Below are 26,939 nucleotides of genomic sequence, written 5' to 3'. Positions count from 1 at the left end.
GACATGCGGCGGCAGGGAGGGCATAGAGAGATGTGGGGCGGTAGGGATGGCAGAGACGCGGGTCGGTACAGAGGGCATAGAGAGACGCAGGATGGTAGGGAGGGCATAGAGATGCGGAGCGGTAGGGAGGGCATAGAGACGTGTGGCGGTAGGGAGGACATAGAGACACGGGGCGGCATGGACAGCATAGACAGCCGCTTGGCAGTAGGGAGGGTATAGAGACGCGGGGCGGTAGAGGGCATAGGTGGTCATTCTGAGTTGATCGCTCGCTGCCGTTTTTCGCAGGGCAGCGATTAAGTGAAAAAACGGCAATTCTGCACATGCGCATGGTACGCAGCGCGCATGCGCTAAGTACTTTCACACAAAACTTTGTCGTTTTACCCAAGTGTTCGTAGTATGATTGACAGGTAGTGGGTGTTTCTGGGCAGCAACTCAGCGTTTTCAGGGAGTGCCAGGCAAAAACGCAGGAGTGGCTGGAGAAACGGGGGAGTGGCTGGCCGAACGCAGGACGTGATTGTGACGTCAAACCAGGAACTAAACTGACTGCAGTGATCGCAAGCTAGGAGTTGGTCTGGAGCTACTCAGAAACGGCATGACATTTTTTAGTAGCAAATCTTCTACTCTTTCGTTCGCACTTCTGCTATGCTAAGATACACTCCCAGAGGGCGGCGGCCTAGCGTGTGCAATGCTGCTAAAAGCAGCTAGCGATCGACCAACTCGGAATGAGGGCCAGAGAGAGATGTGGGGCAGTAGGGAGGGCATAGAAACGCGGAGCGGTAGGGAGGGCATAGAGATGCGGGGCAGTACAGAGGGCATAGAGAGACACGGGGTGGTAGGGAGGGCATAGAGATGCGGAGCGGTAGGGAGAGCATAGAGACATGGGGTGGTAGAGAGGGCATAGAGACGTGGGGCGGCAGGGAGGGCATAGAGATGCGGGGCGGTAGGGAGGGCATAGAGATGCAGGGCGGTAGGGACAGCATAGAGACGAGGGGCAGTAGGGAGGGCATAGAGAGACGCAGTGTGGTAGGGAGAGCATAGAGAGACGTGGGTCGATAGGGAGGGCATAGGGGGAAGCAAGGCGGTAGGGAGGGCATAGAGAGATGTGGTAAGGAGGGTATAGAGAGGCTGGAATATAGAGATTTAGAGATGCAGTATTTTTCTTGGGCAGTGTGCCTGACAAAAGTCCCCAATGAGGAAGTTGAGGGAGGAGAGGAGGAAAAGTAGTGGAGGTGGTGGACTCTGGGAGCAGAGACAATAGTGAACAGAAAGATTAATGGATACTGCCCTGCCTAGATAGGGCAGTGCACTGCCCCTTAAACTATGGGGGTCCTGGTGGATGTGACCAGCGCGGAAGTGGTGACACCCTTACCACATGTACATCACTGGGATGGGGTGGGGGCGTGTTACTGTGTGTGCCCACCACAGCAGAGCTCTCTCCTGGCCCCAAACTTGTACCGGACACCGCACAGTGGAGCAGCACTCACCCTTAAAATCTGTGCTGCGTCCAAACATCACCTCCCCGCAGCGTCACCTGCTCTGCCCGTTCCTTCTCCATCTCTGGTCTTCCAGGCAGCAGGTCAGGTGCTGGGATGTGGAGTCCGGGGATCTGGGCGCACCGGCGACAGGGAGGCACCATGTGACAGTGACATCAAGCACGAGGAGGAGGCGCCGAGTCCCAGTGAGTATGCGGCGCAGGGAGGGCTATGAAAGCCTTCCGCTGCGCCGCTATCACAAACGGGCAGCAACAGCAGCCGGAGAGTGGGGGGTGTTAATGCCGGAGGGGCAGGGGGCACTGACAGCAGGGCCTACGAGACTGCTGTAAAAGGATTTATTTTCCTAATTACAGCAGAGATTTAAAAAAGTCAGATTGATATTGTCGGAAACAGCCAAAACCTGTCGGATTTGGTCTGAAATTAGATACTGAACTGTTGTATCCTTTCCGTCGGAAAGGATCAAACATCAACTGAAAAGACCCCTATACAGGTGAAACTCAGAAAATTAGAATATCGTGCAAAAGTTCATTTATTTCTGTAATTCAACTTAAAAGGTGAAACTAATATATTGTATAAACTCATTACATGCAAAGTAAGATATTTCAAACCTTTATTTGTTATCATTTTGATGATTGTGGCTCACAGTTTAAGAAAACCCCAAAGCCAAAATCTCAGAAAATTAGAATATTGTGAAAAAGGTTCAATACTGTAGGCTCAAAGTGTCACACCCTAATCAGCTAATTAATCCAAACCACCTGCAAAGGGTTCCTGAGCCTTTAAATGGTCTCTCAGTCTGGTTCAGTACAATTCACAATCATGGGGAAGACTGCTGACCTAACAGTTGTGCAGAAAACCATCATGGACACCCTCCACAAGGAGGGAAAGCCTCAAAAGGAAATTGCAAAAGAAGTTGGATGTTCTCAAAGTGCTGTATCAAAGCACAGTCATAGAAAGTTAAGTGGAAGGGAAAAGTGTGGAAGAAAAAGGTGCACAAGCAGCAGGGATGACCACAGCCTGGAGAGGATTGTCAGGAAAAGGCCATTCAAAAGTGTGGGGGAGACTCATAACGAGTGGACTGAGGATGGAGTTAGTGCATCAAGAGCCACCACACAAAGACGGATCCTGGACATGGGCTTCAAATGTCGTATTTCTTTTGTCAAGCCGCTCCTGAGCAACAAACAACGTCAGAAGCATCTTACCTGGGCTAAACAAAGTGTCTTACCTGGGCTAAACAAAAAAAAAAAAGAACTGGCCTGTTACTCAGTGATCCAAAGTCCTGTTTTCTGATGAGAGCAAATTTTGCATCTCATTTGGAAACCATGGTCCCAGAGTATGGAGGAAGAATGGAGAGGCACACAGTCCAAGATGCTTGAAGTCCAGTGTGAAGTTTCCACAGTCTATGTTGATTATCATCTGCTGGTGTTGGTCCACTGTGCTTTATTAAGTCCAGAGTCAACAGAGCCGTCTACCAGGACATTTTAGAGCAGCTTCCTTCAGCAGACAAGCTTTATGGAGATGCAGACTTCATATTCCAGCAGGACTTGGCACCTGCCCACACTGCCAAAAGTACCAAAACCTGGTTCAATAACTGTGGGATTACTGTGCTGGATTGGCCAGCAAACTCGCCTGACCTGAACCCCCATAGAGAATCTATGGGGCATTACCAAGAGAAAGATGAGAGACATGAGACAGAACAATGCAGAAGAGCTGAAGGCCGCTATAGAAACATCCTGGTCTTCTATAACACCTCAGCAGTGCCACAGGCTGATAGAACCCATGCCACGCCGCACTGAGGCAGTAATTCATGCAGAAGGGGCCCAAACCAAGTACTGAGTACATATGCATGATTATACTTTTCAGAGGGCTGACATTTCTGTGTTTAAAATCCTTTTTTTATTGATTTTGTGTAGTATTCTAATTTTCTGAGATTTTAGATTTGGGGTTATCTTAAACTGTAAACCACAATCATCAAAATTATAACAAATAAAGGCTTGAAATATCTCACTTTGCATGTAATGAGTCTATATAATATATTAGTTTCACCTTTTACGTTGAATTACTGAAATAAATGAATTTTTGCACGATATTCTAATTTTCTGAGTTTCACCTGTATGTGAGTGCTGGGACTCAGCTAAATGGTGTGAATGGTGCTGGTCCCAGAAGAGGGACAACTGGCAAATTATGTATAAACTATTGATTTAATGATGTGATAAATAAAAAATCATATTTAATCTGAATTAAAATAAATTGCCTCACAATCATAAACCAGTGTTTTGCGAACCTTTTTATTTTTACACATTTATAGATTAGGATTTTATCCCAGTTAGCAGCTACTTACATACAAAGGTCATAGCACAGGTATTAACTTTCTCTATATCACAATCGCAAACTCAGTACAATGAGATGACAGATGGAAAAAAAATAGTGACATAGAAAAACTGCTCTAAAATTGTCTACTTTACAGTTAATTTCACACAGGTATTGCAAAATACTCAAAATGATTTATCCCAACTGTTTATTGGGGGTCATTCCGAGTTGATCGCTCGCTAGCAGTTTTTAGCAGTCGTGCAAACGCATAGTCGCCGCCCATGGGGGAGTGTATTTTCGCTTTGCAGGAGTGCGAACGCCCGTGCAGCCGAACGCTTGCAAACACATTTTGTGCAAAACAAGACCAGCCCTGTAGTTACTTATACTGTTCGATGATTGCTGCGACGAGTGACACGGTAATGACGTCAGATACCAGCCCAGCAAACGCCCGGCCACGCCTGCTTTTTTCCAAACACTCCCAGAAAACAGTCAGTTGACACCCAGAAACGCCCTCTTTCTGTCAATCTCCTTGCGATCGGATGTGCGTTTGGAATCGTCGCTAGAACCAGTGCAAAACCACAATGGACTTCGTACCCGTATGACGCGCGTGCGCATTGCAGTGCATACACATGCGCAGATTAGCCATTTTTTTCAATGATCGCTACGCAGCGAGCAACGGCAGCTAGCGATCAACTCGGAATGACCCCCATTATACTCATCTGAATCTCAACACACTCTGCATAGATCATTGCTCGGGAGAAAAGTAGGAAGATGTAGCAATATCACCTTAATAATGTATCCGCAATAATAAGTGTTCCTTACAAAAGTGTAAAATGTGCTTTCTGTGGTGCTATTTGCAGCTGCTATTGCACTGATGTACCTGTTTCTTCAGGAAAGTGCATGGCTTTGCATGCCATGGTGACAGAGCATGTGGGGATGCTACAGGAACGAATGGACCTTCTGATGAAAGTAGTTAGTCAGCTTTGGGCCATTCTTTCATTAGTGAAAACTAGGCTCCTGAAAGTATCTAGTTATTTACCCAAATGCAAAAACAAGGTTTTGCTTTGCACGTAATTGTTGGAATTAGATTACAGTATGTATTAGATTAGATTGTATAGGAGGCATGGATGCATAAGTAGGTGTACCATACTATGGGAGCCATTTATAATTGCTCGCATAGTGAATGCGATCTGGGCAGATCTTACCGCCCAGAATCACATTACAATACACAGTCCTAACGGCCAGATGCATCATCCAGCACCTGCAGGGACAATGGCTCCGAAAGGAGCTTGTCCCTGTGATGTGCTGGGAGGGCTGCCGGGGTCTCTGCGCATGCACGGTCTGCTCAAACCACGCTGCAGAGCGGCCACTTCCGGGAAAAACACTCTGCCCGGCTAGGAATGCAATGTGTAGCCTATAGGCTACAATGGGCTACCACCACCTTCAGAATGCATCGCATTCCGGATATTAGTAAATCCATGGGGGATGCAGCTGCGGGCGGCTGTGGAGAAGATGCTTAATATTTGTGTCTAACCCGTTTTCGGGGCTATACCCACAAACATACATTGATAAATGGGCCCCTATGCCTTTAAACTAGGACACTCATGAATTACACAGGTTTTGTGGCTGATTAAAACCAGGTGAAATGCAGGCTTGAAGTCAATCAGCCACAGAACATGTTCTGGTTTAAATGGGTAGTGTGGTAGGCCTATGCATAAGGGGCTGTTAATAAAATTTGATGGCAGAAAATAACCACTTATTATTGATTGTTTTATTTATTTATTTATTTATTAACAGTTTCTTATATAGGTGGTCATTCCGAGTTGTTCGCTCGCTAGCTGCTTTTAGCAGCATTGCAAACGCTAGGCCGCCGCCCTCTGGGAGTGTATCTTAGCTTAGCAGAATAGCGAACGAAAGATTAGCAGAACTGCTACTAAATAATTATTTGCAGTTTCTGAGTAGCTCCAGGCCTACTCCTAGATTGCGATCACCTCAGTCCGTTTAGTTCCTGGTTTGACGTCACAAACACGCCCTGCGTTCGGCCAGCCACTCCCCCGTTTCTCCAGACACTCCCGCGTTTTTCCCTGACACGCCTGCATTTTTTAGCACACTCCTGGAAGTTACCACCTAGAAACGCCCCTTTCCTGTCAATCATTCACCGATCAGCAGTGCGACTGAAAAGCGTTGTATGAACACCAGCAAATCTACTAAGTTTTGTGTTAAATAACTTAGCGCATGCGCTCTGCGTACCATGTGCATGCACATTTAGCAACAAATCGCAGCATAGCGAAAATCGGCAATGAGCGAACAACTCGGAATGACCACCATAGAGCAGCATATTCCGTTGCGCTTTACAATTAGAACAACAGAAATAGAACAAAACTGGGTAAAAACAGACAGACATAGAGGTAGGACGACCCTGCTCGCAAGCTTACAATCTATAGGAAATAGGCATTGATACACAAGGATAGATGCTACCTATTGCATAATGGTCCACCAGATTGCTAGGTTCTAATGGGTTGTATGATATGATCACCCAGCAATGTTGGCCAAGTGTCAGGAGGGTGTGAGAGTAAAGAAAGACAAGATATTTGACGTTATGTGTACTGTACAGAGGATGTGATTAGATCATACTTGCCTACCGGACCCTCTCCATGAGGGAAAAAATGCTCTGTTCCTGGACTTTCCTGGTAATGTATGATTGCCGAAACCTAGGGCGATCCGGCACCGGAAAAGCTAATCAGGAATAAATACTTGAATTAGAAAAGAAAAACCAAAACAGGACAGTAAGTTACCCTAAACAGATAGGGGAGAGAGAGGGCAGAAATTAGCCCTTTCCATGTGGTATATTATATACGTATCGATGTTATTTTCGTCCTAGTTGGTGGTGCACCCAGAGCCAGAAAGTATACAAACTTTAGTACAATGGGGAGAGAACAGAAGGCTCTTGTGTGGGCGCACTCTTGTAGACAGGAAGTAAGTTAGATAAGATAATTAAGATGAATGGTTAAAACATAACTTTTATTAACTAGTATTACAAACAGGGTTGTTACCGGAGATCTATCCTTCAAAATGCAATATAGCAGGCATCTTAGTGAAATAAAAATGTTCTGGTCTCTTAATGTTTAAAAGTGTGTGGAAGGGCGGTAGACATTAGTTGGTCATACCCCCATTCCCACTTGACCAGTACAGACTTGCTGTGTTAATGGAACCACAGGGTGGTCAAGACACAAAAATAATAACTATGCTCTTTTGGCTTATGAAAGATTAGAGAAATGATCAGAAGTCATTCCTCTGAGTGTAATACAGGAAAAATGGACATGCTCCTATCTGGATTTTTAGACAATGATAACGGTAGAAGTAAATGTGGCACCTCACGTAGTTGGTGCCCGTGACCAAGGGTCTAGAGATTACTGAGTAGAGAAAACAAGTGGTGATACTACTGTTGGTGTTGATACCACATAAGTGAGGAAAATCCTGCTCTACAACACCAGGTATTCGCAGGTGGTCTCCCTTCCTGGTACTGACTTGGCCCAACGCTGTTTAGCTTCCAAGATCAGACGAGATCGGGCGCTGGCAGCGTGGTATGGTAGTAGAGAATTTTATGTGAACACCAATGAGAGTGCACCTATTTAAGAAAATTGAAAATCAGAACCGACAGAAAGAGAAATGAGGAAAGATCGAGTAAATGAGTGGATCTGCTTTTCACGTTAGACCCGATCCAATATTCCCACTCGCGTGGTGCAATGTACCGGGAATCGTGAATGAGAGTCCACGAAAGATAGTGATCTGTAGACAATTGATATTAATGAGAATTAGCACTGTAAAATACAGTCAGAAAAAACCTTGATCGCAAGTGTGTTATAATTTGTCCAGACAGGTAGTGCGTGGCAGGAGATGCTGGTAGAATCAGATAAATACGTGGTCACTCTGGTGATGCGGTTTGTTGCAAAACTCAGGGTAAAATCTAGAATCTGTAGGTTTGTGCACTAAGGTATAAGATTTGCAGTAACTGTAACAACATATATCTGTTAACCATAAGTGTTATACGCTGTTTGCCTCGTGACCCCGGATAGGATGTGGGATGCTATAATAGATATATGCTAATTATATGCATGCATCAATTGCTGTAAGGAGGCAAAAATAAAGATAGATGCAAACCAACACTTTCATGAGTATAACAAATATATTGGTCAAAAAATAATGACACTCAGACAGTTAGCTAATTTCCAATAGGTTCGCTAAATGCTACAGAGTGCTAGTGAAGATCTATAGTCAGTCACCCCTATAATGCATACTAAATACGAGATAATTCAAGCGGTTCTGCTACGGTTTGAAATAGGAGTTGCTATCCGTGGCAAAGAGCCACAGGATAGTGAGGCTTACAGTTTCACCAGAGATCAGGATAGGCCAAGAGAGCAAGGGAGATAAATGAGGCTAAATGCCAGGATGCGGTGGTGTCGACGAGACCCCTGTTCCTAGATGCGGAAGACGCGTTTCGCCCTAGGGCTTGTTCACTTCCGGGTTCCGTACTGTACGGTGTGGGGAGAGGGCTTTTAAGTCCGCCCCGGTTAAGGCTTGGCCAATCATATGGTGTCATATGGTAGATGAGATCTCCCCGTATGTGTAGTTGCTAGGAGACCGCATCTTCTTACAAATCAGGGGAACCGCTATGGGGGCAGCATGTGCACCTACATATGCAAATCTCTTCTTAGGGTGGTGGGAGCACTTCCACGTGTTTAACATCTGCAATGAAAAATACACCACACATATTATACTATGGCTAAGATACATCGACGATGTCTTCTTGATTTGGAATGGTGACAAGAACTTACTTCTGGAGTTCATTCAGATTCTTAATCACAATGAACTCAACATCATCTTGACACACTTCATCAGCCCAACAAGAGTGCCATTCTTAGACCTTAGTATCTACAAATCCAATGCAGGATTCTTGGAAACTGAATTATTCCGTAAGGAGACGGCCACTAACAGCCTCCTACACCAAACAAGCTCCCATTTTCCGCCCACTGTGGAAAACATCCCCAAAGGGAAATACCTACGCCTGAGACGCAATTGTTCGGAAGACTCAACTTTCAAGGCCAAAAGCTTGGAATTAACCAACCGCCTACTAGATAGAGGCTACAGCAGACGCTCACTTAAGCGGGCATACACTGCCATAGCAAAAACCAGAAGAGAGAATCTGATCTTTGGAAAGAAAAGTAAGAGCACGGAGCAGGAAGACACCGTCCGCTTCATTGGGACCTTCTGCCCTGAATGGAGGAAATTGAAGGGAGCAATAACTAGACATCTCCCAATTTTACAATTGGACCCTGATTTGGCACCCCTCTTCGACTCCCCACTGCAAATGAGCTGGCGCAGATCAAAAAATATGAGAGACCATCTAGTGCACAGCCATTTGATCTCCTCAAATATCAAAAAACCTATCATCACAGGCTCTTTCCCCTGCGGCCACTGCAAATTATGCCCCCAAATTTTGCAAACCAACACGGTCATCGACAGGTTTGACCAGCCGGTCAAGTTACAATATTTTTTCAATTGTAATACGCAGGCGGTGATATATTGCATAACGTGTGAGTGTAATCTCAAGTATGTAGGCATGACCACTCGTAAATGGAAAGAAAGAATTTTGGAACACCTTGGTAACATCCGTAATCCCTCCAGAGATCTTAACAGAATGAAACAACTCACATCGGTAGCAAGACATTTCAACTCTGTGCATAAGGGATCCATCAAAGGATTTAAGACCTTCTGCTTAGATCGAGTACATCTCGGAATACGAGGAGGAGACATAACAAAAGAACTATACAAAAAGGAGAGTGAGTGGATTTTCCGCCTGAACAGCCTGAAACCCTTTGGCTTGAATGAAACCATTAACTATGGAGCTTTTTTGTAACTTAGCTTCTCACCTACTATTTACATTTTAGAACATATATCCCTTTTTAATCCATTATTTTTCCCATAGGTGATTCACACTTTCACACCTTTCACTGTACACGTATCGCTTGCACATCTCATCCTTTTACTTATATCACTATTCAACACCATGTCTCATCTTCCCTTCCTATCTAATATATCTCCTCACACTCAGCTCTTATTTCCATTCTTCACCATTAGCCACACCCACCAGACATATATTCCCGGCCTCCCCCATCTATCACCTATCAGCTATACCCACCCCTCACCTCCCCCCTTATCCCGACAAATGTAAAAATAATCAGTTTGCTTTTCCTTTGGTCACTGCACATCTATGCACCCACATCTAATCCTCAGCTTCCAATCATCCCCTTAACTTGCTGACTTGTCACTGTACACCGACACCTGCCTCCCAACGTACACTCAGTACCATCACAGTCACCTCTTGATCCCTCTACTCTTATTATTGCCCTCCAAGCACGTCCAGCCCATCCATCACATATTTCCTTCAGGCTCATCCAGCTTGTTGCACATTTCAATATATCCCTGTGAATTAAGCAGGTTATTAATAATTCATTACATATCATACATTCATGTTACATTCATTTTTAGCTTTAATTTTTAAATTTTAATTTATATATTTTTTATTTATTTTGTATTTTTTATTTATTATTTTGTTATTATTTATTTTTTATTTTTATTTTCTATTATATTCCTATTCCATTACATTCCCTCATCCCTTTTGTATAGCTCCTCCATAACATCTATTTTAATTATATCACCTTATATCATCAAATTGTAATAGCAGCATCCTTTACAACGTAGCGATGCAACAGGGGCATTTACCACCTATTCATTATCTAGTATTCCCATATCCAACAACGGTGATTTACTATCACATAAATGCTCTCAGCCCTCCGGCTGTGACTTCCCAGCTCCGCTATATCAGTCTCTTAGCAACCGCCTATACATACCCTTACCACAATGGCATTTTTCCCACTTTCAAGATGGCGCCCGTGATCTCGCGATAGGTGGTGTATCTTCCGTCTCCCGATCCGACGTCATCACCAATGTGGTCTCCTAGCAACCACACATACGGGGAGACCACACTCACCACATGACATATCCACTATGGTGATTTACCATCACCTTATGTTTCCAGCCTCCGGCTATGACGTTTCCAGCTCCGCTATTTTCAGTCTCTTAGTAACTGCCCACACAAACCTTAACCTCAAAGATATTTTTCCCACATCCAAGATGGCGCCCGCGATCTCGCGACAAGTTATGCATCTCCCGCCTCCCGTTCTGACGTCGTCATGCATGCGGTCTCCTAGCAACTACACATACGGGGAGATCTCATCTACCATATGACACCATATGATTGGCCAAGCCTTAACCGGGGCGGACTTAAAAGCCCTCTCCCCACACCGTACAGTACGGAACCCGGAAGTGAACAAGCCCTAGGGCGAAACGCGTCTTCCGCATCTAGGAACAGGGGTCTCGTCGACACCACCGCATCCTGGCATTTAGCCTCATTTATCTCCCTTGCTCTCTTGGCCTATCCTGATCTCTGGTGAAACTGTAAGCCTCACTATCCTGTGGCTCTTTGCCACGGATAGCAACTCCTATTTCAAACCGTAGCAGAACCGCTTGAATTATCTCGTATTTAGTATGCATTATAGGGGTGACTGACTATAGATCTTCACTAGCACTCTGTAGCATTTAGCGAACCTATTGGAAATTAGCTAACTGTCTGAGTGTCATTATTTTTTGACCAATATATTTGTTATACTCATGAAAGTGTTGGTTTGCATCTATCTTTATTTTTGCCTCCTTACAGCAATTGATGCATGCATATAATTAGCATATATCTATTATAGCATCCCACATCCTATCCGGGGTCACGAGGCAAACAGCGTATAACACTTATGGTTAACAGATATATGTTGTTACAGTTACTGCAAATCTTATACCTTAGTGCACAAACCTACAGATTCTAGATTTTACCCTGAGTTTTGCAACAAACCGCATCACCAGAGTGACCACGTATTTATCTGATTCTACCAGCATCTCCTGCCATGCACTACCTGTCTGGACAAATTATAACACACTTGCGATCAAGGTTTTTTCTGACTGTATTTTACAGTGCTAATTCTCATTAATATCAATTGTCTACAGATCACTATCTTTCGTGGACTCTCATTCACGATTCCCGGTACATTGCACCACGCGAGTGGGAATATTGGATCGGGTCTAACGTGAAAAGCAGATCCACTCATTTACTCGATCTTTCCTCATTTCTCTTTCTGTCGGTTCTGATTTTCAATTTTCTTAAATAGGTGCACTCTCATTGGTGTTCACATAAAATTCTCTACTACCATACCACGCTGCCAGCGCCCGATCTCGTCTGATCTTGGAAGCTAAACAGCGTTGGGCCAAGTCAGTACCAGGAAGGGAGACCACCTGCGAATACCTGGTGTTGTAGAGCAGGATTTTCCTCACTTATGTGGTATCAACACCAACAGTAGTATCACCACTTGTTTTCTCTACTCAGTAATCTCTAGACCCTTGGTCACGGGCACCAACTACGTGAGGTGCCACATTTACTTCTACCGTTATCATTGTCTAAAAATCCAGATAGGAGCATGTCCATTTTTCCTGTATTACACTCAGAGGAATGACTTCTGATCATTTCTCTAATCTTTCATAAGCCAAAAGAGCATAGTTATTATTTTTGTGTCTTGACCACCCTGTGGTTCCATTAACACAGCAAGTCTGTACTGGTCAAGTGGGAATGGGGGTATGACCAACTAATGTCTACCGCCCTTCCACACACTTTTAAACATTAAGAGACCAGAACATTTTTATTTCACTAAGATGCCTGCTATATTGCATTTTGAAGGATAGATCTCCGGTAACAACCCTGTTTGTAATACTAGTTAATAAAAGTTATGTTTTAACCATTCATCTTAATTATCTTATCTAACTTACTTCCTGTCTACAAGAGTGCGCCCAATGTATGATTGCCATCACCTGTGGTGAAACGCCTTTCTTAACAACTAACTAGCTCACCACAGGTGATGGCAATCATACATTACCAGGAAAAGTCCAGGAACAGAGCATTTTCTCCCTCATGGAGAGGGTCAGGTAGACAAGTATGAATTAGATAGGGAAGCACTCCCAGCCGGAGCACACTGATATCATTATCTCTCCCTCTTGTGTAGCAGCAGAACCAGGCAACCAGAATGTGAGCAGGAGAGTAATCAATACAGAGACACAGAAGTATCAGGTTTTATGAGATACTGACGGAGCTTCCCAACCAATGGAGATATAGGGGGGGGGGGGGAGAGTTGTAAGTGACCCAGGGATTCCAGCTTCTCCTCTTTCCTTCTGGGTCCTGTCTTACCTATTTTCTAATGAGAGCATTCAGGTCTTCTGAGTCCTGTCCCAGTGTGTAAGTAGTACAGAGGCTGTCGCTATTGCATTCTTGCAAGATAAATTATAGATTTTATTTTTCTATGTGTATTTCTAAGTTTTTTAAAGTTGTCTTTGTTCCATTACAGGAAAACTTTATAAAATAGTTGTCTCTCAATTAGTTGAAGCTATAAACAGTACACCGGTATTATTAAACTATTAGTTTAAGTCTAATATACACTATTGGTTTATATGTAATATACACAATCCATACCTCATCACATGACCCATTCCAGGAGGAATAAAATGCTCTCTACCTTGGCTTTCCTCTTAATTATATGATCAATTAAATAGTTCAACACAGGTGCTGTCAATCATATATTAAAAGGGAAGTCCAGGTAGAGAGCATTTTGTCCCTCCTGGAATGGGTCATGTTAGAAGGTATGCACAATATAATATACACACTCCATTCCCCCGGGCCCCCCTGTCTTAAGTGCCCTGGGCCCCGCCAAGGCTTAATCTGGCCCTGATCATGGGCCAAGACATACTCCTGTCTCCAAGTGGTCCTATATCATCTCCTGCAACTTCTCTTTCTGAAGTGCAGAACTCTCTGAGTTACCGTCTGATAGAGTCAAGCTCTCATGGAACAGACCTCTACTGTCCCTAGCAAGACACACTACAGCATACGCAATGTGCTGTTTACTGAGTCGCAGGTGGATGTGATCAAACACATTTACTATTCTACTGGGGAGAATCCCAAAGTCCAGGGCAAAACCAGGGTGCAAACTAAAGCCGGGTACACACTTGAGAAATGATGGGCAGATTTGCCATTTTGTAATGACAAATTGTCTACATTGCTCATTATACAGGTGATTGTGCGCTCCCTCTTTCGCTAGCGACAGTTGCTAGATTTGGAGAGGATGCGGTCAAGATCCCGCCGGACAGGATCCCGACCGGCACAATCCCGACATATTCTCCCTCTGTGGGTGTCCACGACACCCATAGAGGGAGAATAAATTAGTGTGCCCGCAGCGTGGTGAGCGCAGCGAGCCCGCAAGGGGCTGCGTTGCGCTTGTCCCCCTGTCGGGATTGTGCCGGTCGGGATCCCGGTGTCGGTATTCCGATCGGCAGGATCTCGGCCGGCGGGATCTCGTACTGATCCCATTTGGAGTGCTGCACATCAAACCTAGCAATATCACTAGTGACCTTGCTTATGCTAATGAAGAACCGGAACATGATCGTTCGGTCCTTCATTAAACTCGTTCTAATGTGTACAGGCAATCCCCGCTCAAGGGCATTCATTGCCACTTTGGAAGGAATGCTGGTGCTCCAATGTGTACCCAGCTTATTGCTGCCTAGACTTAACTATCACATTTGTGTATAGATGTGATGTGGTAAGTGGTGAGATTAGAGTGGAGCTAGAGGATGTGCCTTTGTAAGGGATTGCGTGTTGTAATTGTTAGCATTGCTGTATCACATTGATGGGGTCATGGGTTTGCATCCAATCTGTGTGGAATTTGCATGTTCCCCCAGTGTTTGGGCGGGTTTCCGCCATGTGATCTCATTTCCTTCCACTTCCTGGTAGGTTTTTACGCTGCTAAACAATAACAATAGTTTGTGCTTTTGGTAAGAAATTAGATTGTAAATTCCACTGTTGCAGGTACTTGTAAATGATTACGTATTCTTTTTAACGTGTTATAGCATATGTACAGTATAGATAACTTTTAATAGCTTACTGTAAATATATAACGGATTGTAAAATTCGTGGAGCATTTCTCTTTTTACCACAGTTTTTCTTAAGGCCCGTACACACTGGCCGATATATCGGCCGTTCTCTTGAACGGCCGATATATCGCGGGTCCGTCGGCCAGTGTGTACGGCCGATACGTCTGTGAACTCCGTCGTTCACAGACGTATCAGGTCGGCCCCGCAGCACAGCCGACGGCCAATATATCTACCGATATATAGACGCGTCGCTGAGTGTGTACGGTGGTTGGCCGACTGCCCGTACACATGCTTCGGCGGCCAGCGGTGATTGACAGCTGAACTGGGCGGGCGTGTTTTCACGCCCGCCCAGTTCATGACGTCAGTCCCCGACGGATCGTGTATGCTCAACACACTGCCCGATCCGTCCATAGATATATCTGCAGATCAATTGATCTGCAGATATAGCTACTAGTGTGTACCCACCTTTAGTATCCATATCAAAACAAACAGTTCTTAAAACCAAAAGAGAAGTAGCTAAACAGGCAGAGATCAGCAGGCAAAGGTAAGCTGTGTAGCCAGCTACGAGACAGTGGACTAGCCATGTCTTGATGATGATAGTGAACTTTGCTGAGGAACACAGGTATATTCTCGTCCAGCAAAATGCGGTTTTATTTAGATTTTATTTGATAATTGCAGTTTTCATACAAAGCGTTATCTTGAATATTAAGACAAAGGGGGCAGATGTGGTTTTGCACCCGGCACATGCTCGGCAAATGGGTGCAAACAAGTACAGGTGAGGCAGAGTGGTAAGCATTTTGATGGCATTTATATATAAGGGAAGGGGCGGTATCCAGTGGCGGTTCCAGAGGTGGGGCTGCAGCACATTCTAAAATTAAAATAGGGGAGCCACACCAACTGCCAGTGAGTCCCAGGCAGTGATGTTTGGCAGAGTTTTGGGTGGCAGTTGGTGTGGATCCCCTATTTTAATTTTGAACTGTGCTGCAGCCCCACCTCTGGAGGCACCACTGGGCGTGACTGAGCGGGGGAAAGCACTATGAGGGTGTGTTACACAGAAGCGTCCTGTGCAGGCCGAGATATAAGTGAAAGATGCCGTTGGAGGAATATTTTTTTGTGCCTAGTGTAGGGCATGATAATGATGACTAGTAACAAACCAGGTGCACACAAATCTGTGATTGCATCTCGAGATGCATACAGGTGAATATACGCCTTTTGTCCCTGAGCACGCTACTTTACAGCACTGTACGTCTCACTTACTTCCAACACTGCATCAGGCCCAAACTGCTCCACAAAACATATTCATGGTACCAAATAGTTAAACCCATTCCTTTGAGATGCCCCAGTGAGTGACATAGATAAAGTCTTTTGCAAAAGATAAAGGGACAAGGGCAGAAATAGAGAGAGTAGGCGGTAGGGGAACAACAGTCATACAGAAAAAGTAGAAATGTAAAATACAAAGCTCTTAAAGTAAACCAGAGGTTAATATGTTATAGGCTTTATTTTTCCTGCCATGTGTGATGAACATCTGCTTGCCTTGTTATTCTATGGGATTTATCCATCAAACAGCGAGGTTATTTTTTGTTCCATAGAATAATATAGGAAGAAGTCTCAACTCACATCAGAAGAATGAGAAACTTTGATGGTTCTACTGCAGTGAAATGGGTAGAGGTGAGGGTGGAGGAACTACTGTATATGGAGAGTAGAAAGGATACTTACTGGGGCAGCATATAGAGGGAGAGCGGAGCATGAAGGCATATAGTACAAAGCAGAAGAGATACACACCGAGGCATAGAGAAGAGAAGTTATACAGACATAAAGATAACGTAGGGAGAAGGAGACAAACACTGCAGAGCCCAGTAATATAGTGTAATAGAAATATGAGGAGGATTATCTGAAATAAAGAACTAAACAGACACGTTGGGATCCAGTGAAGTGGTGTATGACTATTAATGTAGAGATGAAAGGGGGGGAGGGAAAGAAGAATATGAGTAGATGGGATGTAGTTATGTTACTGGTGGTCAGGAGACTGCCAGTCACAATACCGACGGCTACATCCCGATCCTTCTAACTCCCCACAGTTGGCATGCCGACTAACTGGGACTATTCCCACTTGTGGGTGTCCACCCCACCGGCCCCGCAGCGTGGTAAGCACAGCAAGCCCACAAGGGGCTTTGTTGTGCTCCCCCCCCCCCCTTCTGCCGGGATCCCGTGGTCGGTATGTTGACGACCGGGATCCCCAGCGCCGGTCAACCATACCCAACCCGAGTAGATACGCAAATATATAACGAAGTGTTATTTACAAAGAGAAAACAGCATTGGTACACAGCTGATCCTATTTGGAATTCCCAAAGAGCATGGGTCTATGGGGGTCATTCTGACCCGATCGCACGCTGCAGTTTTTCGTAGCGTAGCGATTGGGTCAGAACTGCGCTTGTGCCGGCGACACAGTGTGCTGGCGCATGGCCGCCCGTCGCTGCGCTACGATCGCCTCTGCCTGATTGACAGGCAGAGGCGGTCGATGGGCAGGAGGGGGCAAAACGGCGGCCATTTCATGGGTACAGTCTGACCAACGCAGGCGTGGCTGGACCGTGCGGGGAGTGGCCCGCAGCAGCTGCATGACGTCACACGCAGCCGCTGCGGGCGGGGGAGCGATGAGTAGCTACCGGCCAGCACGCTAAAGCTGCGATGGCCGGGTGCTACTCTTGAAATGCAAAGGCATCGCCAGAAGTTGGTTGAGTGAGTGCATTCCCTGAAACATGCAAAGCATGCATTACAATGGGCTTAGTGGAGCAGTTCTAAAAGAAGATTTCATTTTGCAGAAGAGGCTAAAGCGGTTGCAGTAGCATTATACTTGCCTACTCTCCCGATCCCTGCGGGGCCACACGTTTTTTTTGTGTAGGCTCCAGCACCCCCGGAAGAGTAGACACCCCTCCAACTCCATACTGAAGTGGGCAGAATGGGAAAACACCGGGAAATAGAGTCTGCGGTCAGTGTAGAGGGGACGGGGCCTAATGACGCGATTCTGTTGTAAACTCTGAATTTTCTTGGTCCTGACCCTATTCAGATAGTGGGATTCACCTCATTTGCTGATAGGGGATGGGGCCTAATGGCGCAAATAGTCCGTCCCTACCCCTATCCCGCCCATCTACATCTCCTCTCCTGGGGTGTAAGCTACCTAAATAGGAATGAGTAGCATGTGACTCTGAATCACCCCCTAGGGGGGTATTCAAATAGCACCCCGCAGCTAATTGGTGCTCTGGAAATATACAATTAGCAGGGATTACCACGCGTGCACGTCCCAGTAGTATGTCTGGATCCTGATTTTTCAGTGAAGGAAAAAAGGTTGTTTAATTGACTAGCCTTTTCCCGCACTGTAGGTATTGTATTATGCCCGCAATTAAACCCTGCAGCTAATTGAATACCCCCCTAGGTGTGCACCTTGATATTTGCTGAGTCAATCATGTTCAGAGTTAGCACTCGTTGCACAGCAAACAGTATTGGAGACGCAGGACACAATTACAGAGCAGTCATGATGTTTGCCATGGGGAAATAAACTTGCAGAAATGGCATGTGTAATTTCTATGTGCTGGATTGCTGGTCCCACAGTCTCTGTCTTCCTTATATGTACCTGTACTCCCAACAAGAGCTGGGGTGGGAAGATACTGTGGAGAGATGAAACAAGTGATTAGACCATTTCATAAACAACATAAAACACAGGTCAATGGCACATAAACACATATAACAATAGGTTGATATGTTTGTCTTTATTGTCGTTCTTTGTGTTGCACATTTGTGACAGTCCAGGCGCTGATGCAGAGTTGACCGCAAGGCTATTCGCCGGACATATCTTGCATGTTTTTCATCCGGCACATGCGCCAATCATACACTACTACAGGTGATGCAGAATTGTGTGCAGTCCAATTGCATCTTCAGTTGGTCTGTACTCTGTAACTAGGCGCTCTCATATAGGCAGTGTTCACTTGAGGGTACATCAATGGGTATGCACATTTGTGCACAAGCCCCCTGTATTCAGATGTATTTTTTGTGCTTAGTATAAGGCTGGTACAAGTATGCACCGATGATTATTGTAACGGGATGTAGTTGGCAACCCGATGTATGTGATGCCAGCGGTCAGAAGACCAATGCTGGAATCCGGACACCTGTCAGAAATCCTGCGCCATAATCCCAACAGTAAGTATGCCGTGGAGGGATAGGATTTGCGTAAAGGGCCTTATTCAGAAGTGGTTGGAGGTGCTATCACTGTATGGTTATGCAGCAGGAATATTACAAGCAGATGCCTCCTGCTGCAGTAGTGATCTGACCTTCGTCTTAGGACTCCGCATCGGATCTCTAACCCACCATTGGGCGGCTTGCAGCATCCATTGTGCCGCGCAAACTGCCTGTTACAAAGGTTAGGAAATCTCTGTCCTACGACAGAAATCCCTGGCCTCTTCCCTACTCCTAAAACAGTGGTGACATACTGCTGTTTTCGCAAACGGAGGCCGTCGCCACCCCGTCCCTGCCCCTCAGATAATGGCATTAAAAGAAGCATTCCCACCACATCTGAATAATCTCCAAAGTAAGGTGGTTTAGATCGATTTCCTTGCTAAGGGATGTATTACATTCCCAACTTATTTTTGGTAAACAGCTTAAATGTAAGTGCTGTCACGAATTCCTATTCCAGATAAGCACCGAAGTGATTCAGGAATGGAAGCGACCCTGGTGGCAGGTGACTAGCAGCTTTCATTAGTAGTGAGAAAATGAAGATACTTTTTATTTGAACAACCACTCTATATTTTGGGAATAATGACTTTTTATCACACTATTATAGTTTAGTACTAATAAACAAACAGGTTATTAGGCCTTTTTCAGAGATGGTCACAGCCACTGCGTGCGAGTCCATGGGGGGCCCAACCCTTCACCATGCAGTCGCATCGCATGAATGACCACAGCGGCCTTCGTGGGGGGGAAGGGGGTGGCATCGACACAGCGTTTCGTGGGCGTGCTCCGGACAATGCAGATGTGTCCGGACCGTTTTCAGGACGGCTGTGTCACCTCACATGCATCCGCTCTGAGAAAAAAGATGGTGCCAAGTCCAGAGGTCATCCTCTAAACTAATGGGTGCGGTTGTGAAAAATGCGGTTTGGGTGCCCAAATGTGTCACTTTTCACATACTTCAGCTCACCAACACAGTGGGCTGCAAGCTGAAATGTATCTTCCCGCGGCTCAGCGCGCCCATATGAGCAACAATTGAATTGCTTCATTGGGCACCATCTGGTGGCGGCCGCGGGGAGGAACAATTGAATTATCCCCATAGACCTGTAAAGTTTGTATTTGACAAATTATTATTCATTTCTCTAACGTCCTAGTGGATGCTGGGGACTCCGTCAGGACCAGGGGGATAGCGGCTCCGCAGGAGACAGGGCACAAAAGCAAGCTTTTAGGATCACATGGTGTGTACTGGCTCCTCCCCCTATGACCCTCCTCCAAGCCTCAGTTAGGTTTTTGTGCCCGGCCGAGAAGGGTGCAATCTAGGTGGCTCTCTTAAAGAGTTACTTAGAAAAAGTTTTTAGGTTCTTTAGTTTCAGTGAGTCCTGCTGGCAACAGGCTCACTGCATCGAGGGACTTAGGGGAGAGATTTTCAACTCACCTGCGTGCAGGATGGATTGGATTCTTAGGCTACTGGACATAGCTCCAGAGGGAGTCGGAACACAGGGCTCGCCCTGGGGTTCGTCCCGGAGCCGCGCCGCCGACCCCCCTTGCAGACGCTGAAGATGAAGAGGTCCGGAACCAGGCGGCAGAAGACTCTCAGTCTTCATCAGGTAGCGCACAGCACTGCAGCTGTGCGCCATTGTTGTCAGCACACTTCACACAGCGGTCACGGAGGGTGCAGGGCGCTGGGGGGGGGCGCCCTGGGCAGCAATGTATAATACCTGTATGGCGAAAAATACATCACATATAGCCCTTGAGGCTATATGGATGTATTTAACCCCTGCCAGATATCTAAAACTCCGGAGAAGAAGCCCGCCGAAAAGGGGGCGGGGCCTATTCTCCTCAGCACACAGCGCCATTTTCCCTCACAGAAAGGCTGGTGGGAAGGCTCCCATGCTCTCCCCTGCACTGCACTACAGAAACAGGGTTAAAACAGAGAGGGGGGGCACTGATTTGGCGATATGTATATATATTAAAATGCTATAAGGGAGGAACACTTATATAAAGGTTGTCCCTGGATAATTATAGCGTTTTGGTGTGTGCTGGCAAACTCTCCCTCTGTCTCCCCAAAGGGCTAGTGGGTCCTGTCCTCTATCAGAGCATTCCCTATGTGTGTGCTGTATGTCGGTACGTGTGTGTCGACATGTATGAGGAAAATATTGGTGAGGAGGCGGAGCAAATTGCCTGTAATGGTGATGTCACTCTCTAGGGAGTCGACACCGGAATGGATGTCTTATTTATGGAAATTACGTGACAATGTCAACACGCTGCAAGCCGGTTGACGACATGAGAGAGCCGGCGAACAAATTAGTATCTGTCCAGGCATCTCAAACACCGTCAGGGGCTGTAAAATGCCCATTTACCTCAGTCGGTCGACACAGACACGGACACTGATTTCAGTGTCGACGGTGAAGAAACAAACGTATTTTCTTTTAGGGCCACACGTAAGGGCAATGAAGGAGGTGTTACATATTTCTGATACTCCAAGTACCACAAAAAAGGGTATTATGTGTGAGGTGAAAAAACTACCTGTAGTTTTTCCTGAATCAGATAAATTAAATGAAGTGTGTGATGATGCGTGGGTTTCCCCCGATAGAAAATTATTGGCGGTATACCCTTTCCCGCCAGAAGTTAAGGCGCGGTGGGAAACACCCCTCAGGGTGGATAAGGCGCTCACACGCTTATCAGAACAAGTGGCGGTACCATCTACGGATAGGGCCGTACTTAAGGAGCCAGCTGATAGGAGGCTGAAAAATATCCTAAAAAGTATACACACACATGCTGGTGTTATACTGCGACCAGCGATCGCCTCAGCCTGGATGTGCAGAGCTGAGGTGGCTTGGTCTGATTCCCTGACTAAAAATATTGATACCTTTGACAGGGACAGTATTTTATTGACTATAGAGCATTTAAAGGATGCATTTCTATATATGCGAGATGCGCAGAGGGATATTTGCACTCTGGCATCAAGAGTAAATGCGATGTCCATATCTGCAAGAAGATGTTTATGGACACGACAGTGGTCAGGTGATGCAGATTCCAAACGGCACAAAGATGTATTGCCGTATAAAGGGGAGGAGTTATTTGGGGTCGGTCCATGGGACCTGGTGGCCAGGGCAACTGCTGGAAAATCCACCGTTTTTTACCCTAAGTCACATCTCTGCAGAAAAAGACACCGTCTTTTCAGCCTCAGTCCTTTCGTCCCTATAAGAGTCATATCTGCCCAGGGATAGAGGAAAGGGAAGAAGACTGCAGCAGGCAGCCCATTCCCAGGAACAGAAGCCCTCCACCGCTTCTACCAAGTTCTCAGCATGACGCTGGGACCGTACAGGACCCCTGGATCCTACAAGTAGTATCCAAGGGGTACAGATTGGAATGTCGAGAGGTTTCCCCCCTCGCAGGTTCCTGTAGTCTGCTGTACCAATGTCTCCCTCCGACAGGGAGGCAGTATTGAAAACAATTCACAAGCTGTATTCCCAGCAGGTGATAATAAATTTACCCCTCCGACAACAAGGAAAGGGGTATTACTCCACACTATATGGTGGTACTGAAGGCTAGGTGAGACCTATTCTAAATCTGAAAAATTTGAACACTTACAAGGGTTCAAATCCAGATGGAGTCACTCAGAGCAGTGATAGCAAAGAACAAGGGGACTATATGGTGTCCCGGGACATCAGGGATGCTTACCTCCATGTCCCAAAATTTGCCTTTTCTCACCAAGGGTACCTCAGGTTCGTGGTACAGAACTGTCACTATCAGTTTCAAGACGATGCCGTTGGATTGTCCAAGGCACCCCGGGTCCTTACCAAGGTAATGACCGAAAGGAGGATTCGTCTTCAAAGAAAATGGACGACCTCCTGATAAGAACAAGGTCCAGAGAACAGTTGGAGGTCGGAGTAGCACTATCTCAAGTAGTTCTACGACAGCACGGGTGGATTCTAAATATTCCAAAACCGCAGTTGTTCCGACGACACGTCTGCTGGTCCTAGGGATGATTCTGGACACAGTCCAGGAAAAGGTGTTTCTCCCAGAGGAGAAAGCCAGGGAGTTATCCGAGCTAATCGGGATCCTCCTAAAACCAGGAAAAGTGTCAGTGCATCATTGCACAAGAGTCCTGGTAAAAATGGTGGCTTATTACGAAGCGCTTCCATTCGGCAGATTTCACTCTTCAGTGGGATCTGCTGGACAAATGGTCCGGATCGCATCTTCAGATGCATCAGCGGATAACCCTATATCCAAGGACAAGGGTGTCTCTCCTGTGGTGATTACAGAGTGCTCATCTTCTAGAGGGCCGCAGATTCGGCATTCAGGATTGGATGCTCGTGACCACGGAGGCCAGCCTGAGAGGCTGGGGAGCAGTCACACAAGGAGTGTGATCAAGTCTGGAGAATTCTCTCCACATAAATATACTGGAGCTAAGAGCGAATTTATAATGCTCTAAGCTTAGCAAGACCTCTGCTTCAAGGTCAGCCGGTATTGATCCAGTGGGATAACATCACGGCAGTCGCCCACGTAAACAGAAAGGGCGGCACAAGAAGCAGGAGGGCAGTGGCAAAACTGCAAGGATTTTTCGCTAGGCGGAAAATCATGTGATAGCACTGTCAGCAGTGTTCATTCCGGGAGTGGACGACTGGGAAGCAGACTTCCTCAGCAGGCACGACCTCCACCCGGGAGAGTGGGAACTTCATCGGGAAGTTTTCCGCATGATTGTGAACCGTTGGGAAAGACCAAAGGTGGACATGATGGCGTCCCGCCCGAACAAAAAAAATGGGACAGGTATTGCGCCAGGTCACGAGACCTTCAGGCGATAGCTGTGGACGTCCTGGTAACACCGTGGGTGTAACAGTCGGTGTATGTGTTCCCTCCTCTGCTTCTCATAACCAAGGTATTGAGAATTATAAGACATAGAGGAGTAAGAACTATACTCGTGGCTCCGGATTGGCCAAGAGGGACTTGGTAACCGGAACTTCAAGAGATGCTCACAGAGGACTAATGGCCTCGGGAGCTAAGAAGGGATTTGCTTTCAGCAAGTACCATGTCTGTTCCAAGAGGAACCGTGGCATCGGCCTTTAAGAAAGGACCTGCTCCAGCAGGGACCTTGTCTGTTCCAAGACTTACCGCAACTGCGTTTGACGGCATGGCGGTTTGAACGCCGGATCCTAAGGGAAAAGGCATTCCGGAAGAGGTCATACCTACCCTGGTCAAAGCCAGGAAGGAGGTGACCGCACAACGTTATCACCACATGTGGTAAAAATATGTTGCGTGGGTGAGGCCAGGAGGGCCCCACGAAAAAATTTCAACTAGGTCGATTTCTGCACTTCCTGCAAACAGGAGTGTCTATGAGCCTCAAATTGGGGTCCATTAAGGTTCAAGTTTCGGCCCTATAGATTTTCTTCCAGAAAGAATTGGCTTCAGTTCCTGAAGTCCAGACGTTTGTCAAGGGAGTATTGCATATACAGCCCTTGTGTGCCTCCAGTGGCACCGTGGGATCTCAACGTAGTGTTGGGATTCCTCAAATCATATTGGTTTGAACCACTCAAATCTGTGGATTTGAAATATCTCACATGGAAAGTGACCATGCTGTTGGCCCTGGCCTCGGCCAGGCGATTGTCAAAATTGGCGGCTTTGTCTTACAAAAGCCCATATTTGATTTTCCATTCGGACAGGGCAGAACTGCGGACTCGTCCCCAGTTTCTTCCTAAGGTGGTGTCAGCGTTTCACCTGAAACAACCTATTGTGGTGCCTGCGGCTACTAGGGACTTGGAGGACTCCAAGTTGCTAGACGTTGTCAGGGCCCTGAAAATATATATATATATATAATTCCGGGACGGCTGGAGTCAGAAAGTCTGACTTGCTGTTTATATTGTAGGCACCCAAAAAGCTGGGTGCTCCTGCTTCTAAGCAGACTATTGCTCGTTGGATTTGTAGTACAATTCAGCTTGCACATTCTGTGGCAGGCCTGCCACAGCCAAAATCTGTAAATGCCCATTCCACAAGGAAGGTGGGCTCATCTTGGGCGGCTGCCCGAGGGGTCTCGGCTTTACAACTTGGCCGAGCAGCTACTTGGTCAGGGGCAAACACGTTTGTTAAATTCTACAAATTTGATACCCTGGCTGAGGAGGACCTGGAGTTCTCTCATTCGGTGCTGCAGAGTCATCCGCACTCTCCCGCCCGTTTGGGAGCTTTGGTATAATCCCCATGGTCCTGACGGAGTCCCCAGCATCCACTAGGACGTTAGAGAAAATAAGATTTTACTTACCGATAAATCTATTTCTCATAGTCCGTAGTGGATGCTGGGCGCCCATCCCAAGTGCGGAGTGTCTGCATTACTTGTACATAGTTTTTGTTACAAAAAAAAAAAAAATCGGGTTATTATTGTTGTGAGCCATCTTTTTTAGAGGCTACTTCATTGTTATCATACTGTTAACTGGGTTCAAATCACAAGTTGTACGGTGTGATTGGTGTGGCTGGTATGAGTCTTACCCGGGATTCAAGATCCTTCCTTATTGTGTACGCTCGTCCGGGCACAGTACCTAACTGAGGCTTGGAGGAGGGTCATAGGGGGAGGAGCCAGTACACACCATGTGATCCTAAAAGCTTGCTTTTGTGCCCTGTCTCCTGCGGAGCCGCTATCCCCCTGGTCCTGACGGAGTCCCCAGCATCCACTACGGACTATGAGAAATAGATTTATCGGTAAGTAAAATCTTATTTTTTGTTTTGATTTTAAAATCAAGATAAAGCGTTTACTGCTACAGAAATTATTGTGGATGATAAAAATATAAACTATTCACATACATGTTGACTTTTTATTGTTGCTGTTGAATAGGAACAATAAGAACCACTTGGGCTTACTATAAATGTCACCTGCGATTATAGTGGTCTATATGTCCTTAGACATAGCAAAAGTAACATTTTATTAGATAGGAAAGTGGTTCCCAAGCTGGGTGCCGTGGGGAACTTGCAGGGGTGCCATGGGTTGGTGGTAAAGGGTCAAATCCAATTCTTTGTGGTCAGTGTGATAGGCAATACCAGTGCTGGTGGCTGGCAGTCATAAAATGTGTGGACATACAGAAGCACATCCCTATTCTTCACCATATAACTGACCCTAAGGATGACAGATACTTGTGAATGCAATTCCTTAATTTAATACATTTTGCTGAATTTGTCAATAAGAAACTTTGGGCCTAGAGGTGCTGTGAAAACAGTGCTGACACTAAAGGGCGCCGTGATTCAAGAAAGTTTGGGAACCACTTGGGCAGGGGTTTGTTTCCAAATAACTGCATTTTTTTCCTGCTTGGAATAAAATCAGCGCAATATCAGTACATTTTTATTTATGATAAAAATAATAAGTAGATATAAAAAACTTTAAATATGAAATCAAGGCCAGTTGTAGATGTACCCATAAGACAAGGTCCATATACACTAGGCCCACTAAAAATAATCAGCTATTGCCAACTATATGGAAAACTATGGGGCTCATTTGAAGTTATATGCAAATGGAGGTGGGCGTGCAAGGATAGGCCTGGTACAGTAAAACGGGTGTGGTACGAGTTGCCGGCGGCCAGCATACCGGCGCCGGGATTCCAATCGTCGGCCTGTCGACAGCGGGCTCGCTGTGCTTGCCACGCTGTGGGCGCGGTGGCGCGCGCTATCTATTCTCCCTCCAGGGGGGTCGTGGACCCCCAAGAGGGAGAAAAGGTGTCGGTATGCCGGTTGTCGGGATTCCGGCGCCGGTATACTGTGTGCTGGGATCCCAACAACCGGTATACTGAATACCACCCCAGTAAAACATGTGCACATATCTGGCTTAAAGTTAAAGGCTGACACAGCTGCAGATCCGCTTGTCAGGTA

At 46.1% G+C, this 26,939-nt stretch overlaps 1 protein-coding gene and 2 pseudogenes across 5 annotated transcripts in view; 2 read left to right on the top strand and 1 right to left on the bottom strand.

The window, feature by feature from the left end:
* Positions 1 to 26,939, top strand: part of ZFHX2 (zinc finger homeobox 2) — a 121,677-nt gene that overhangs the window by 9,601 nt on the left and 85,137 nt on the right. The window lies entirely within an intron of this gene.
* On the bottom strand, positions 7,280 to 7,398 carry LOC134950966 (5S ribosomal RNA; annotated as a pseudogene).
* Positions 12,107 to 12,225, top strand: LOC134950844 (5S ribosomal RNA; annotated as a pseudogene).

This window comes from Pseudophryne corroboree, chromosome 1 (genome assembly GCF_028390025.1).
Source record: "Pseudophryne corroboree isolate aPseCor3 chromosome 1, aPseCor3.hap2, whole genome shotgun sequence".
Lineage (NCBI taxonomy): Eukaryota > Metazoa > Chordata > Amphibia > Anura > Myobatrachidae > Pseudophryne > Pseudophryne corroboree.
The sequence above is the reverse complement of the archived record's forward strand: the minus strand, read 5'-3'. Positions and strand labels throughout refer to the sequence as shown.